Here is a 6,714-nt window from a genome sequence, read left to right as displayed (position 1 = left end):
GAAACGTCCCGCGGCCGCACCGGGCGATGTTAAGTCCAGCGGCCGAGCCACACCGGGCACTGAAACGTCCCGCGGCCACACCGGGCACTGAACGTCCCGCGGCCGAGCCACACCGGGCACTGAAACGTCCCGCGGCCACACCGGGCACTGAAACGTCCCGCTGCCACACCGGGCACTGAAACGTCCCGCGGCCCCACCGGGCACTGAACGTCCCGCGGCCGAGCCACACCGGGCACTGAAACGTCCCGCGGCCGAGCCACACCGGGCACTGAAACGTCCCGCGGCCACACCGGGCACTGAAACGTCCCGCGGCCGAGCCACACCGGGCACTGAACGTCCCGCAGCCGAGCCACACCGGGCACTGAAACGTCCCGCGGCCGAGCCACACCGGGCACTGAAACGTCCCGCTGCCACACCGGGCACTGAAACGTCCCGCGGCCGAGCCACACCGGGCACTGAAACGTCCCGCGGCCGAGCCACACCGGGCACTGAAACGTCCCGCGGCCACACCGGGCGATGTTAAGTCCAGCGGCCGAGCCGCACCGGGCACTGAACGTCCCGCAGCTGAGCCACACCGGGCACTGAAACGTCCCGCGGCCGAGCCACACCTGCGATGTTAAGGCCCGCAGCCGAGCCGCGCCCCGGGGAAGAGACCCAATAAAAGAAAGGTTTCCCCCCGCCCCCCCCCACACCCCCCACCCCCCACCACACATACACAGCCAAAAACAGAAACAAAAACCGTCCCAACACCGACATAAACAAAAAAAAGAAAAAAAGACAACAGACTGCCAGAGAGCCGCAGCCGTTAGGCGCAGCCAACTCCTTTGGTTCGTCATAAAGACTTTACAGATATGGGGGACTTAAAGAAATGATATCAGGCATAATTTATTCAGACTGCAGACTGTTTTAAATATTCCACTGAGCAAATTGGTTCCCTTAAATAATGATATAACAGATCATTTAAGAGTTGTGTTAAATTTAGTTTGGGTAAAGGACTAATCTAGTAGAGGTGTATAATGGTCTGATAGAGATGTATAAAATCATGAGTGGAATAGATCAGTTAGATGCACAGAATCTTTTGCCCAGAGTATGGGAATTAAGAACCGGAGCTCGTAGGTTTAAGGTGAAGGGGGGAAAGATTTTATAGGGATCTGAAGGGTGACTTTTTCACACAAAGTGTGGTGGGTGGATGGAACAAGCAGCCGGAGGAGGCAGGTACTATAGCAATGTTTAAGAAACATTTGGACAGGTACATGGATAGGACAGGTTAGGATGGATATGGGTCAAACACAGGCAAGAGGGTCTAGTGTAGATGGGACATGTTGGTCAGTTTGAAGGAAAATAATTTCACTGTGTTAATAATTAACAGATGTGACAATAAAAAGCACAATTGAGTATTTTGTGGGCAAGTTGGGCAGAATGACCTATTTCCACATTGTGTGACTGATTAAATTATGTGATCAGGAATAATACGAAGAAATTTGCAAAATTCATATAGGGGCTGGTGTTGAGAAACACTTCTGACAGCGCTGTTGCAATGCAATGCGTCCCTCCAGTAATACAGACTTAATACATTCAGCAACTAACAGACATGATGGATGCAGAACCGGCATCACACCTGCATGTAAATGTGCCATGGTGTGCAATAGACAATTAAGTACTGACAAAGAAGTTCGATAGAAAATGCTGGAGAAACACAGCGGGACGGGCAGCATCTCTGGAGATGGGTGACGTTTCGGGTCGAGGCCCTTCATCAGACTGAGAGTCAGGGAGCGGGAAACTTTAAAAAGGTTAGTAGGGGAATGGGAGAGAAGAAATGAAGTGTTTAACAACCGGGAGATTGCCACAGCGCAGGTTCAACCAAACCGGACAGATCATGGGTGAGGGGGCAGACGAAGCAGTCCCTGGTCCTCCATGTTGGGGGTTGGGCGTGGGGTTAACTACCCCACCCCCTGGAAAAAAAGTATGGGTTACAGAAACTTTGACGAATGAAAACCAAATGACACACTTGGTTGAAGAAGGTTCCACAGCAACAGGGAACATGACACTTTCAAGCCAAACCCGCAAGGGCGCTGGGAAGCTGACACACCTTCTGACGCTGAAGAAATCTATCCTTGTGGGGACATGGAGCTTCCGAACCATGTTCCAGGCTGGCAAGGCTGCCAATGTTGCCAAAATAAAAATTAGTGCGCTCAACTGGGGAGATCTCGCAAGAACCGCCAACAACCGAGTGAGGTGGAGGACATTTGTCAATGGCCTACGCTCCCGAGAGGAGCAAATGTCTTAGACAATAGACAATAGATAATAGGTGCAGCAGTAGGCCATTCAGCCCTTCGAGCCAGCACCGCCATTCAATGCGATCATGGCTGATCACTCTCAATCAGTACCCCGTTCCTGCCTTCTCCCCATACCCCCTCACTCCGCTATCCTTAAGACCTCTATCCAGCTCTCTCTTGAAAGCATCCAACGAATTGGCCTCCACTGCCTTCTGAGGCAGAGAATTCCACACCTTCACCACTCTCTGACTGAAAAAGTTCTTCCTCATCTCCGTTCTAAATGGCCTACCCCTTATTCTTAAACTGTGGCCCCTTGTTCTGGTCTCCCCCAACATTGGGAACATGTTTCCTGCCTCTAATGTGTCCAATCCCCTAATTATCTTATATGTTTCAATAAGATCCCCCCTCATCCTTCTAAATTCCAGTGTATACAAGCCTAATTGCTCCAGCCTTTCAACATACGACAGTCCCGCCATTCCGGGAATCAACCTAGTGAACCTACGCTGCACGCCCTCAATAGCAAGAATATCCTTAAGATGAACAAGTAGAAGATTGCCACGGCCCAAGCAGACTGAGCACATTTACAGAGTGTGTAAAGGATTCTAAAATCATCTAAATTCAGAGTAGGAGCCGGGAACACATATCTGCTGCTTGCCCTGTGCTGTTGTTTTAAAACAGTTAGCTGCTGTTCTGATAGTAACATCAAATCCCAAAATTATTTCCCAAAATCGTGGCTTTAGGTCTGTCTACATTTTGTTTAATGGGCACCCCTGCATTTTAAATCAGTGACCCCTAGTTCCAGTTTCTCCCACAATGGAATCATTATCTGCACATTCATCTGGTCAAGATCTTTCTGAGTATATTCTCTAAAAATAAATTCCACTTTCTTATATTTGTGCTGCAGCGGATTAAATGTTCGGCTGTTCAACCTTTCACAGATTAATCTAGGCAAACAGCACGGAAATAGACCCTTCCGACCAAGATGACCCAACTACACTAGTCAACCTGCCCGCGTTTGGCCCATATCCCTCTCAACCTTTCCTATCCATGTACCTGTCCAAATATATTTTAAATGCTGTCATGATACTTGGCTCAACTACCTCCTCTGGCAGCTCGTTCCAGATACCTACCCCCCTTTCTGTTTATTTGCTTAAAAGGCAACCTGTCCTTCCCAATATTACCTTAGCACATGTTCTCCAAGCTCCTTCCAACTAGAGCTGCATCTAGCTCAGACCAGAACGTAACTGAATCAGAAAGTCCCTTTGTGGGCAAATGCCACAGAACCAAGCAGCATTAAAGTAGTCACCCATCGGCATTAGAGCGTACCAGCTTCCGAACAATGTGCCGACCGTCACCAAACATAAATGAGTAAAAAGAATAAGGTGCAACAAGAAATTATCTTTCTTGTCAATTCATTCATTAATGTTCGGAGAACTGTATGTCAGTGGAAAAATTACTGCCCGAAATAAAAACACTCAAGACGAGAAATCCCTGAGATTGGGGATGTGTTGGATAGGAACACTTACTGCGAAGTACTTCCAACAATTCATTTCTTTCACCTGAATAATAGTCTCACACAAACCTCCCAACCCTTCCGAATTTGGCGGGAAGTTTCCGCTTTCTTATTTCATTTCCTCCATTCCAATTTCGCCGCACATTTTTCGCAAAAACCATGCCCCACCGCTGTACACGCCCCGCCGCTGGCCCGGCCTCTGTACTCGCCCCACCGCTGGCCCGGTCTCGCCGTTGTACTCGCCCCACCGCTGGCCCGGTCTCGCCGTTGTACTCGCCTCGCCGCTGTACTCGCTTCACCTCGCCGGGATCAATCCAGCGCTCCCGGCGCCGCAAGGAGGCGGTACCACCAGTTCAAGCCACAGAGGCAAACCAAACCACAACCTTGCACATCCCTGCAACGCGGGAGGAAACGCCAGATAGCACCCGAGGTTAGGATCAAACCAAGCCGCCAACAAATATGGACCACACAATAAACCACCCTTATAGCGGACAATCTTTAATAACGGACACCATCGCTCCCGTGTTTTCTGTTATGGCGATGATTTCCTGTATGTCAAACATAATTAAAAATACGTATAAAGGGAATCTATTAGAACCGCGAAAACCCGTTAAAGTGGTTTAGAGATGCCAGGTTTTAATGTCGTTATATTGGTATTAATGGTGCCTCTACTGAGATACAGCGAAAAGCATTCATTGCATGCTATCCAAACAGATCAGATAATGCTCTAATAAATACCCATGTTAAACGTAAGTACAATAGGTAGAGCAAAGGGGAAGGTACAGAGTGCAGAATACTGTCTCAGCTTTGTAGCACACAATTCCATTGGCAAATTTCAATATCAGCAATGGGGTAGACAATCAGACAGTACCCCAGCAAATGCGAGGACTGTTCAGAAGCTTGATAACTGAGGGCAAGACGCTGTTCCTGAGTCTAGTGGTGCACGCCTTCAAGCTTCTGTACTTTCTGCCAGACGGGAGCGGGGAGAAGAAGGAATACCTGAGGTGAGACAACTTTGATGATGTCGGCTACTTTTTGGAGGCAGCACAAAGTGCGAATGGAGTCAGTGGTGGGGAGTGCGGTCGGTGTGATGGATTGGGTTACATCTACAAACTCTGCAATTTCTTGCTGTCTTGGGCAGATTTGTTCCCAAACTCAAGCTGTGAATCATGTGGCTTTAAAAATGGTTCATCTGTAGAATTTGTACTTGTCATTTGAGACAATAGACAATAGGTGCAGGAGTAGGCCATTCGGCCCTTCGAGCCAGCACCGCCATTCAATGTGATCATGGCTGATCATTCTCAATCAGTACCCCGTTCCTGCTTTCTCCCCATACCCCCTGACTCCGCCATCCTTAAGAGCTCTATCTAGCTCTCTCTTGAATGTATTCAGAGAATTGGCCTCCACTGCCCTCTGAGGCAGAGAATTCCACAGATTCACAACTCTGACTGAAAACGTTTTTCCTCATCTCAGTTCTAAATGGCCTACCAGTTATTCTTAAATTGTGGGGCCTTGTTCTGGACTCCCCCAACATTGGAAACATGTTTCCTGCCTCTAACGTGTCCAACCCCTTAATAATCTTATACGTTTCGATAAGATCCCCTCTCATCCTTCTAAATTCCAGTGTGTACAAGCCTAGTCGCTCCAATCTTTCAACATATGACAATCCCACCATTCCGGGAATTAACCTAGTAAACCTACGCTGCACGCTCTCAATAGCAAGAATATCCTTCCTCTTGGTCTTGCACATACACCTCATCATATTACAAAAAGTATTAATCATAATTTTAAATTCATATAAAGAGAATCTATTGGAATGAACTACGGAACCTGTTGAAACCCATTAGCGAGGCTCGGTTTTGATTTAGCTATATTTTTATTAATGGCGTGTATACTGAGATACAGCGAAAAGCTTTCATTGCATGCGATTCAATCAGGTCAGATAATGCTCTAAATTAATACAACCTTGTCAAACGCAAATGCAATAGGCAGATCAAAGGAGGAAGTTTCGGAGTGCAGTACGCAGTTATCAGCATTGCAGCCCACTATTCCCTGAACTAAGTCCAATGTCCACAATCATAATCATGATCATAACCGTTATTTATTAACCAAGTATGTTTTGTAACGTACGAGGAATTTGGTTTGCCGTACAGTCATAACAAAAAAGCAACAAGATAGGCAACGACATAAAAGTTGACATAAACATCCAGCACAGCGGCTCCTCCACATTCCCCACTGTGATGCGAGGTCATAAAGTCTTGTCTTCTTCTCTACTGCGGTCGTGGGAGTCGAACTATCCGCAGCCAGCGATCGAGCTCCCACATCGGGGCGATCGAAACTCCTGCGGCCTGGAGTACCCGAAATCGGTCGCTAACCAGGGACCGCGAGCTTCACGATGTTAACGTCCACAGCTCCAACAGGTTGGAGCCCAAAAGGCCGGCCTCTGGCAAAGGGATCGCCCGCTGCAAGATGTTAAAGTCCGCAGGCTCCATGGATTTGGAGGTCTAGAAGTCCCAAACAAAAAGGCCGCCAACTCCACGATGTTAGGGCGCAGTGAGGACCGAGATACGACACGGAAAAGTCGCATCTCAATCGAGGAAATAGATAAGAAAAAGTTTCCCTCCCCCCACCCCCCCTCCCCCTTCCCCCCACCCCCACCCCCACCCCCCCCCCCCCCCCACCCCCATCTCCCCCTCCCCCCCACTCCCACTCCCGCACATAATAGAAAACTAAAGATAAACTAAAACATACATTTTACAAGAAACTAAAATACAGAGAATGAAAAGGACAAAGACAGACCGTTGGCGAGGCGGCCATCGTGCGGCGCCCCCTGGTGGCATCGCGTAGAGATGAATCGGAGAGTACCCTAGCTTATGGGAGGGCCGATCTGAATCCCGATTACAGAAGGTAGTCGCTATTCCTGAG

General features: G+C 48.6%; 1 pseudogene across 1 annotated transcript in view; it reads right to left on the bottom strand.

The window, feature by feature from the left end:
• Nucleotides 1–6,714, bottom strand: part of LOC144600728 (interferon-inducible GTPase 5-like) — an 85,542-nt pseudogene that overhangs the window by 23,872 nt on the left and 54,956 nt on the right. The window lies entirely within an intron of this gene.

This window comes from Rhinoraja longicauda, chromosome 15, assembly GCF_053455715.1.
Source record: "Rhinoraja longicauda isolate Sanriku21f chromosome 15, sRhiLon1.1, whole genome shotgun sequence".
Lineage (NCBI taxonomy): Eukaryota > Metazoa > Chordata > Chondrichthyes > Rajiformes > Arhynchobatidae > Rhinoraja > Rhinoraja longicauda.
Note: the sequence above shows the minus strand (reverse complement) of the source record. Positions and strands in the feature narration are given on the sequence as shown.